Here is an 11,082-nt window from a genome sequence, read left to right as displayed (position 1 = left end):
TCCTGCTAAAGGGAGGAGAAGATTGCACAGGGCAGTAAGAAAGAGGTTCTGCAGCAGAACTGGAGGTCACTGCCACTGCATACTGCAGTTCCTATCACTCAGGACTTTGGCCAATCCCCACTTTCTTTCTAAGCAAAGACTCCAATTAAGCTCCAGAGGAATTTAACCTGAACTATGGAAACACAATATTATGGAGACAGAAAATGAAATTGCATCACAGTTCAGTACATAAAAAAGCTTATTAGAAACAGAGTATTGAATAAATATAGCAACTACTGAAAGAAGTGTCTTAATCCTCTCTGTGGTTTCATTTATTTATTTATTTATTTATAATTTTTATTACAATCCTCTTCTCTAGAAATGCAGTGCTTAAAGAAGAGGAGCATCAGTTGCATAGTATTGTTTTGTTTGTTTATTTGCAATAAGTGTCTAAAATCTGTGTGAAAGTGGGGAGAGGGCATAGTCTGTGTCAGCTTATCTACAATGTGTCACATGGGGGGTAAATACCAGCTGGCACATGAAAAAAGGTCCAGGCACACGTAAGCCAATGGAGTTGAGCATAGACAGCTTGAGGAGCAGAGTCTGAGAAAATACGTGGAGTTTGTAGCAGCTACAGCTCCCAACTTCCCTCGTGGCATTTACTGGAGAGAACATGATTAATCTGTCTCGTTGTGAAAAAATCTCCATGACTGTTAAAAGCCAGACCCTCTCTGCTTTTCCTACAAACTGGAAAGAAGGGAATAGTTTCAGAGGCTTTGATCTTGCCAGTTACTGCTGCCTCCCTTGCTTCCTGTGAGCAGAGCTGTTGAGCCTGCTGGGTTCAATCCAACACAAAATCTTTGCAATTGGACGTGACCTGAGCATGGAAAGGTTACAGACTGGTCATTTACTGCATTCACACATCTTCATGACAGAGAATATCTTCTCCGTGTTTCATAAAGATCAAAAGTTAGGTAATAAGCAGCTTGAGGACAGCTTAAATGACTGAGAAGTCCAGGCTGAGAAGTCCAGGGCAAAGCATAGATAATGTTATAGACTGAGACCATTAGGTGGGACAGAGCAGGCTGGTGCAAACTGGGGTGAAGCAATAGTCGTTGTCAGCACCTGGGGATTAGTTTAGTGGCCTGTTTAGGGAATGCTATGCTGATAAAAAATATAGTACTGTGGCTGTGAATCCTAAATGTCCACCACAAGCACCCTGGTCCTCCCCGTACAACTCTGGGGAAATATTTAATTAAAGCATGATAAATTATGTATTTGAACAAATAAATCTCCCCATTTCTGTCACTCCCTTCTGGCCAAAGCCTGAGGCCACTTCATCTCTCTTCTGTTCTGGAAAAGTGATATGAAGAGAAGCTAGCAGGACTCATGACCTTTTAATTTTAATTTTAATGTCTTACATTTCGGCTAAGAGGAAAATCAAATTTGTAGATACACTGGATTTTTTATTTTAATAATAACTTTTTAAACCTACTTGTGTTCCGTGCAAACAGGGTACTGTTGAAAAGGGTTCATCTTTGAAAGACTAGCTGTGAGGCAGCACTTCACAAAGTTTTCCAGAGAGACCTATTCCCTCTGGGAATCTGACAACAGGCAGCACAGTGGCAGTAAGGAGCATGATTGCTGAGCAGCAGAGGTGTTGCTCGCACCTTGGAGCGAAGCTAAGAAGTAGCTCTCACCTCCAGTGTCTGCACCTGCACCTACCTGGCCTGAATGAGCAAGGCTCCCAAGTGATGTGTGCCTGTATTTGTAATATGGCATGTTTGGAGTACTGCACAAACAGAACTCCCTTCTATTTAACGAGGGTCATGAAATATACATTATAAATAGACTTTGCTGGCCCACTTGACAAAATAGGTCTTTCTGAGCAAAAGGTTGAGACATGATAATCACCTTTAGTGTACATTTGAAAAAAAACTCTATATAATCTGTAGGAGATTCAACTGCTTTTGAAACGTGTCAGGTATTAGACCACCAAGCCAGAAGTGACAGCAGTGCATGACACAACCACCCTGTCACTTGTGCACTGAAACACGGAGCTCTCCAGACATACCTACCTCACTGCCCTTACGTAATAGCAGCCAGAAGAGACAGGCTCAATCTTTTCCTCTCTCCTGTTCCCTCACCTCCCAATCACTAGCTTCCCTTTTCTTAGCTCCTCCTCAGCAAAAGATGTTGGACAAAATCGTGCTCTCAAATGGTGCTCCTGACCCACAGAAACTGTATTTATTACTGTTCTATTATTTATTATTCAGCCAGAGTCCCAAATACAAACTTTTTGTTTGGTGTTTCTACACTTCCCATCTTTAAATTCCTTAGTACAATATTCTGTGCCAAACTTGGGCGGATCCCGCCCAGCAAAGCCTTTCTTGTGGGAGTGCTTATTAAACTGAAGTTAATGAACAGTAACCATGTAAGAGCTTTCACCTAAGGCAAATTATTTTTTATTGCCATTTTTAAAGTATATTCCATAGTACTTGGACAAAATATGTTTTAGTAATCTTTTTAAACTAAAGAACAGATTAGAAGAGCTCCTTTTTTCCAACTTTATATATAGCTACTGTACATGTTTTGTCTTTGGCACATACTCTTTCCAGAACATGACTTTTGTTGTGATGATAATCAAGAAGACTCAGCATATTTTTTTCAGTATTAGGAAATATTTTTGAATTTGGTTAGGACTGAAGAACAATTTACCACAGTATCAGGCAAGTCAGGAAATCCCAGCATTTGCTTTTCACATGGTCTGATATCTCCCATAAGTAAAGCAAGCTGAGTGGAAGCATGTTACACACACGAGGCAGGAAGGCACAGATGGGATTGTCATTCTTCCTCACTGGAAGTAACAAAGTTTATGAGGAGGTAGATTTGAATTAGGTAACTCTGTATTTTTTATATTTTAACTTTTCATTTCCCCTGTAATTTTTTGTGATTCTTTCTGTAACTGATTTCATTGGTCCTTTCTGGCTCTTTCTTTTCTTCCATGACAGAGAAGTCTATTCTGTTTCAGTATGGGGTTCTAAGGGTACGAGGAGCAGAGAGAACACAGCAAATATGTTTGTCATTTTACTCAATTTGAGTATTTTGTAAACTCTTTCTCTCTCACCCACTATCTTGAGTAGAACACTGATGTTTCCTTGCATTTCAGTGTTAAAGGACTGCATCTTCTGACTGGGATGACATCCTAGATGTGTGTTCAGATCTTTTTGGCCCTTCTTAAAGCTGTTTCCCACTGTTCTGAGAGCCTAAGTGCTAGGGACAGGCTGGTGTGATGGCCACACTGTTCCCATGGATGGGAATCAGTACATTAGGGCAGCTTTTTTCTCACTCTCTGTTTTAATGTGTAAACATTTCCAATCTCACAGTGGAGTCAAAGGGTGTAACTGTTGGAAAATCAAAATAAGACAAGATTTTGATCAGCCTCACACAGTTTTGGGAGCCAGAGATGTGTTTTCAGAGACAGTATTTTCAGATGTGTTTCAGTAAGTATTGGCACAGTAAGATCTGCCCATCTAACAGAAAACTACCGTCCCTGATGGTACTGGTAATTAATTTAATTATATCACCTGTGGCACCAGTTTTTAGATTGCCTTTGAAAACAAGGTGTCAGAATAATAGTACTTTGTGGACATTTAGAAAGTTATAATTAAAAATTGATTCTCAAAACTATCCCTTCCATTTCCCTTCCATTTTTCTAATTTAAATGTTTCTAAATAAAACTTGGAAAGAAAACCATTCTTCTTGTTCCATGTATTCTGGTTTTACTACTCCCACAACAGTACAGCCTATTGTGCAGAAGCACAACTTTCCATCTTAGTCCAGAGGGGATTTTAGAGCTATTTCTGTGTTTGTCATACTGATAAGGAGGCATTATTTTATTGTGCTAGGTACTGCATAAACAGGAAAAAGGATCATCACAGCTTTAAAACTTTTCCATCTTTTTATCCCTTTCACTGCTTGCCTGAGTTTTGTGATTAATAGAGGTGCGTATGGCAAATTCCCATGGTATTCCCTAGTGGTCATGATTTTGCCCGAATCTTCCTCTTATGTGTACAGGAGAAGAAACTCACCAGGTTTGGCTGACCAGTTCACTCGGTCCTGTGTGAAAGTAGATGGTATGGGCATGGAGATGGTAGGAGTTAATTAAGAAATATAATTTGGTGATGTCTGGCTAAGGCCTTTGGAGGATAACACTCACTGAATATTATCAGGCTTTGTCCCCAAGGCAAGGTTTCACTGGCAGGAGAAGGGAACACGTATTTCTTGAGCTATAGTAACAGGATCATCCCATTTTTTCAGTAGTTCTGCAATGCCAGTTTATTCTGATGTGTGGGCATGTGGTGTCCTCATGTATGCATGTGCACACCAATATCCACAAATAAACCATAATTGTGGTTATTTATTGCCATGGACTGTGCAGCTGGTTCATCAATACATAATCTCTGAAAGAACTCTCATAATCTCTTCTTGTAGCTTAAAGCTACTCTTAACGAAACACACACACATATATATGTCTCTGCCAGGGAGCGATTTCGTTTTTTCCCCCCTTTGCATATGTGGAATTTCTCCCCCACACTATTTTGGCCCAATGCCCAGGAGTCCACAACAGTCGGTGGCACAGTGACATGTTGTAAGTTCTGCATGAAACAAGTCTCCTGCTGGAGAGGGGAGAGTACCAGTTTTTGGGGCACATGGCACTTGTTACCAGTTACTGTCCAGAGAACAGTCTTCAAATCATGAGTTTTGCACATTAAAAAAAGCTATACTGGGTTATAGTTAGCAATTTTTTAATATAGTGTTTCTGTTCTCATTTCACTTCTGAGGTTTTAGAGAAGGACATACCACAGTGTAAGAGAGGAAAAATAACAAAGCTTATGGTATTTTCAGTGTATATGCAGAAGAAACAATGATGTCAGGTGTGGTGTTAGTGTTTTATTTGCATTAAGTTCTGATGACCTATATTGCTCTGGGCTTCACAGTTTTGAGGCCTCACGGTTAGCAGGGTAGAGATAAAGCTGTTCTACCACAGCATTTCCATTCTACATGACTTCTGTAGGGTATTTAGTGTGTGGATAGAACTTGGTGTACAAATTACATCTCTTCCATTCTTAAGTACAAAGAGCAATGAAAAAGATTTATAAATACACGGGATTATAAATATGCATAACATTTTTCATGAAGGCAGTTTTTTTAGCCACTTAATTGAAAGTAAAGGGATAAAAAATTAGTAACAGTTACATGGATGTCAATCCAGTGCAGAGGGTGATTGTTTGTTGCAGTGGGGTCTCCTGCAACATGCATTAGACAGCAAGGCCCATGGAAAGAAATAGGGAACGATTCTTGATAGAAGTTTCAGAGATCTTTATTCTCCAGCCGCATGGCCGGGGGACTACCGAAGAACTGCTCATCACGGGACTGGCTGGGTCCTTCTCCATGCAGGGGAACACAAAACAACCAATGGGGAACGGGATTAGGGTACATGTGACCAGGGAGCAGGGAGACCCCGTGCCTAGGCCATGCCTCTACCCCAGGGTCCCCTCTCCCAGGACCCCATGGCAGGGGGGAGGAACCCCAACAACTATAAAATTTAGTTTCATTAATAACATGGCATTTCCCATGGATTTGACACAAGCTGGCTTCTGTTATACTGTCTTGTAGCAGCTTTTGTTGTGCTACTCAGCAGAGGATTTTGGCCTATGGAACTCTTTAGAAATGCAAGGAAGCGGTCCCAAAGTTCAGACAGTAAAACAGTCTGAAGTCTCTCTACCTTGAAATTCCAGTCATATGGCACAAGGGCGGCAGGAAGATGATCTGTGGGAATGGAACTGCCTCTGGAGAAATAACAATCTTGTCATTTTATTTAGCAAACTTTGATCAAACTAACGTTTCATTAAAGATAATATGAAACAATGTTTTCCCCCTTCCTCAGATGTCCACATTTTAAAACCAGGGGGAAAACCCAAAAAGTGTAAGTGAAGCAAAGGGACGCTCAGGTAAGGATATTTAAGAAGTGGCTGCTCAACTCTAGTTCTATCTAGTTCTATCCCACAAATATTGGGATATAAACACTAGTGTACATATACTGTGCCAAATGAATTTTGATACCTTTTGGTTTGTATCTGAATTATTTTACGAGAGGCAGTTTCAGAGGAATAAATATGAAAAACTTGTCTTTCTCATAAGACTACATCTTTGTTTTCCCAAGACCCCATCAGTACTTGTACTATATACATTTTCTTATGCTTTCTTATTGACCTGAACACAAATTCCATATAAGTACGGGATAACTCACCATACATCAAATGGTTTTGGCCTTTGATGGTCTCTTTTGCAAAGCATTTTAAATGTTACAGGTGTTCAAGTTGTGAGATTTTTTCTCCAAGTCAAACCAAATTTCATTAAGTTCCAAGGACAGTCTGGTAAACCCCTTAATGCATGTTACTTAAGTATAGTGCAGGTGTTTGTTGTGGTTGCTTATAAAAACTGTAACAGAAACCGCAGGTTAATACAGATCCTTGAAATCTGCTTTCTGACTTATGAAAAAAGTACTGCAATTCCACAGTATGAGAGTAATAAAGGCAAAGAAATACATGGCTAAGGCAGCTGCTGCTAGAGTTAATTCTCTAACATTCCCCTCTGTATCAGGCAAGGCAGAAGTTGTCCTTGGAGGATTTACAAAACTAGTGAATTATTTCTGCCACTACAAAAACAGTTTGTGTAGCACATTGGTCTGTGTCTTTCGTTGTGATGTATCATGTTCTGTAAATAAATCAGGACGCCTGCTCATCTGATGGTAACAGCTGGGCTCTTGATACTCCAGCTCACCAAGAGAAAAAAACTTCCGCAGTTTTTTTCCACCAGAGTGTTTAGTCCCACATGATTTGCCCTCACCTACATTACAGCTTTCTGAAGTTTGATGGTGTTTGTATGCTAAAGCCAAAAAACCAAGAGGTCAGTATCTACAGTATTCAAAATCTGGAGCTGGAGCAAGAGTTGCAAAACAGATCAACACCCAGAAGCTCAGTGTTTTAGGACTTCGGCCACTCTGTGTGTGTGAGAGCTGGGTGCTTTGCAAAGCAGGCCCTAAGAAAGATGATCTCCTTCAAAAAATGTGACCCTAAAGGGCTTGGCAATGTCTATTCCACTTAAGAGTGTAGAGCTCCAAATTCTTGAGTTGTCTGTTCTGGTGTTGGGAAACAGCCCCTCCTACCCAAGGGAGCATGGCCTGACAAAAAGAGCATTGAGATACTAAAGTGCATTCCATGTTTCTAAAAAGGGGCAGATAGAAATATTTCTAGCATAAATTAATGCTGGGTTTTGCTGTAAGAAATTGCACTGTAGAAGGATGTTAGACATTTACCTTGTTTGTGTTGTTTATTTTTCATCTGGTTTAGACCAAAGAATAAAGCTCACAAGTAGCGTATTTTATTTATATGTATGTGTGTGTGTGTGTATAACATAGGGCTACTACAATGCCTTCAGATTGAACCTGTAATTCATGAATAGAATACAATGAAATTGTATTTGCCCTGTGACGCACATATTGTCATATTCTCATATGAGGTACAGTTACCCATCTTTCTTTCCCTCAGATGAATACCATGAGCATTCTAACACAAGGACCTGCTAGGAAGGAAGGGTAGAATGTTGTGGTGGTTTATTCTAAACGCTCTTTCAGAGTGAACAGGACTTTTTTTTTCTATGTTTTTTCACTATTAAGCTGTTGTTATCTGGGTGCCTGATACATGGTCTGGATAAGTGAGAAGGATTATGTCTAGAAACCTCTTTCCAGCACACATGGACCCAATATCCAGGTGCAATCAGTTCAGATATAGAAACTCAGTCTCCTTCAAAGCCCGTTACAATGCTCCTGAAGCACAACTATGAATTCTCATATATCCATGTGTTTTATATATTTGTGCTAGAAATGAAAACACAAGAAAACATAAATGTAGTAGCATGAAATCGCCCCGTAAAAAGCAGAATGGAGAATTGAACTAAGACAATCAGGCCGCAGAGAGAAGGCAAGGTTCTGTTGCTATTGTGTTACACAAAAAATAAGCAAGGAAAGGATGAATAAACTTTCCACAACAGAAAGTTGTTGAAGAAAACATGTTCACATCAATGTAGAATGAGTTTTGTGACTCCTGTAGTTTTTGAGGGTACTGGAGTGTTTAATGTAGAAGCTTTCTGATCATTCCTGTAGTTCTCAGTATAGCTAATGTCTTTTTTAAAATGGTCTTAGTGCAGTGTACAGAAATGTTAAGTTAAACGCCACATAGAAGAAGTCAGTAGTTAAAACCATCCAGAAGATTGTCTACAGCAAGGGCATACCAATATTTTAGTTGCCTCTAAAAAATAGTTATGTAGGTAGAGTCATTTTGGGACTAAATAAAAGTATGAATGTCTGGAAGTCTAAATATATAAAACAATCAAGAAGATTGTCTGGAGTATGTGTGTATTTTTTATGCTCTTCCCAGTGTTGGCAATAACTAAATAAATTGATTCTTGGAATAAGTAAGGATGTAACTCCATGTATTTACTCAGGGGTTTGATTTGGGACAAGATGAGAATTCTTTTACTTTTCTCCTGATTCAGTTGTTTCTAGTGTGGTCTGCCACAATCTCAGAAAAAGTAATTTTTATTTATTCTGTCTTGTCATCTGTGAGTGAACAGGCTGGAAGTGAAAATGCTTCTCTTAAATGTGAGGCTAATTTCCAGTATTTTATTAATAGGCACCTCTGCCAGGGCAATGAGGCATATGAAATGCACGCCCCCCCTGCTGTCGGGGTGTCCTGAGCACACGGTGACAGAGCCTGAGCTCAGGGACATGGAACGATGGAGGTGATTTACCACAGCCCAGGGCAGGCGTGGGAACTGCCCCCACCGCACAGGCAGGCTCACACTGCCTCGTGCAGAACAATCGGGGGGATTGTGTTGCTTGGCTGTTCAGTGCAGCGTTTGGAGACTTCCTAATGATCCATTCCAAATGGTTTGGCCAGGCAACCTTTTTGTACAACTCGGCATATAACCTTGTGTGCTTCCCACTTTGTGCTGTGACAGACAGTGGTGCTGCTTACACAGGGTTTAACCATGCTTCTAAAAATAAGAGTCTTTTACCTCAGTCTTGAACTTACTTATGGGAATATTGGAGAAAGCATCAGAACACAAGAAACAAATTAATTGAATGAATCAAAAAGACTTGTCTCCCTAGTCACATACAAATGAGTCTCATGCTAATTGTGCAAATCTCTTAACATTTACTTCAGGTTCCTAAAGCTCTGATATATAATTCACGATTTACAGCAGAGGCCAGAAATTAAGAGGCTGAATCCTACTTTCATTGAAGCCAACAGAAAGCTTGAACCAATGCCCCTGTAATAAGGAGAACGCACTATTCCTCAAGATCCATTAGCTTTCTCAGCATAAACCATTTGAGTATCTGCTCTCCCACTGTTATGTGATTCAAGTAGGAACTGGTGGCACCAGTGTAGTATGAATAGCTAAACACAGTTTAGTACCTTACTGTAATGGGTCTGGGGCTTGTGACAGTCCTGGCTCCAGCACTCACAAGTCTGCATGGCAGCACCTTTCCCAAAATTGACCTTTGGGCTGACTAATGAAGGGTGCTTATATTACATTTGGCACAGAAGAAAGTGCAGTCTGGAGGAAGATGCTTTAGATCGCCTGTGATCTGATGGAAGCAGTGCAGGATTTCTGTGCTGTTGCCCATGCTGTTGGGTTGGAGATAAGAGCTGTACAGTTGTCCTGGGGAGATGAAGCAATTCATTTTTCCAAAGAATTGTATTGTCCCCTTTGCCTTACAAAATAAGGACAAACGACCCAAGGGAAATGCTGTGTATAATACTATGAAGAATAAATATGTTCTTAGAAAAATATTAGCAACTGTAACTGAGAAAAGACTTTCCTGGAAATTAGTGAACTAAACTAAACTAAAAAATTAGCCAGTTTAACTTTTCTTCAAAGAAAACACTGTGACACAGCAAAAGACACAGAGGTTGCATCGAATGCAAAACAAAAAGAAGTCAAACCGAAGATTTTTACTACAACATGTTAGAACTATCAAAGGTATAAATTTTGATGATCTCATCAGAAGCGTTAAAATTTATTTTTCCCCCCTACGTTTTGCTGTTTAAATTAATGGGAAATTACTGCTTTTAAGTTTGCTGTACCTGATAAACATCTATGTTTTAATAGAGATCCATGCTTTTATATTTATAACCATGTGTGACTCGATCTGACAGAACTTCACCAACACTGCTTGCTCCAAAATGCCTTCACACCCCAAATCCTTCAGCAAAACCCTTCCATGGCACTCCTCCTGAAAGAATACCTTCTCTCACTGTCTCTTTTAAAATTTACTAGTCACTTATACTTCTATCAGGTTCTTTCTTAAAATATTCTGAGAAATGCAGTGTCAATATGGGTTGTCCCTTTTATACAAGAGATTTACCAAGTGCGCGCAGGTTTATGTGAGGGGTGGCCCCTCTCCAGAATGGACTCCTACAAATAACCTTCAGTTTTTAGATTGGGGAATGAAACCCAACCACCTTAGTGATAACAAAGCACTCTCCAAATTCTAAGCAATTTCTGAGGTTGAGTTTGGATGAAATCTTATCTGCAGTCCTTGTTTATTTATTTTACTTGCTCTTTACACCTCATCTAAACAAGACTTTCTGCATAGAATTAGATGCAGAATTCAAATCTTGAATTATTTATAATTTGAACTTTTTATTCCTGAACAAAATACTGTGTTGCAAACAAGATTTACTCTTTTTGTTCCAATGTAGGTGTCTTGGTTTGAAAAACGGGTGTCTGCCAAGGAAGGCGGGAACCTCTCTTGGAATGGAAAAATATGACATATGACTCCCTTCCCTCCAAATTATTATAATTTTGAAATTAAGGGGCTTTCAGGCAAAGATATGGGAAAAGGAATAACAGTGTGTATATGTGTAACAAGGCAAACAAACAGAACCACAAACCCAGTGACAGCCCTCTCTCAGCCGCAGGCCCTTTCCCCTCGGGGGCAGTTCCGCTCACAGCCGGCAGGCGGGCCGGTGC

At 39.9% G+C, this 11,082-nt stretch overlaps 1 long non-coding RNA gene across 1 annotated transcript in view; it reads left to right on the top strand.

The window, feature by feature from the left end:
- The window catches only part of LOC108445775, a 42,057-nt gene that overhangs the window by 17,586 nt on the left and 13,389 nt on the right, over positions 1-11,082 (top strand). The window lies entirely within an intron of this gene.

Source organism: Corvus brachyrhynchos, unplaced genomic scaffold (genome assembly GCF_000691975.1).
Source record: "Corvus brachyrhynchos isolate BGI_N302 unplaced genomic scaffold, ASM69197v1 scaffold523, whole genome shotgun sequence".
Lineage (NCBI taxonomy): Eukaryota > Metazoa > Chordata > Aves > Passeriformes > Corvidae > Corvus > Corvus brachyrhynchos.
Note: the sequence above shows the minus strand (reverse complement) of the source record. Positions and strands in the feature narration are given on the sequence as shown.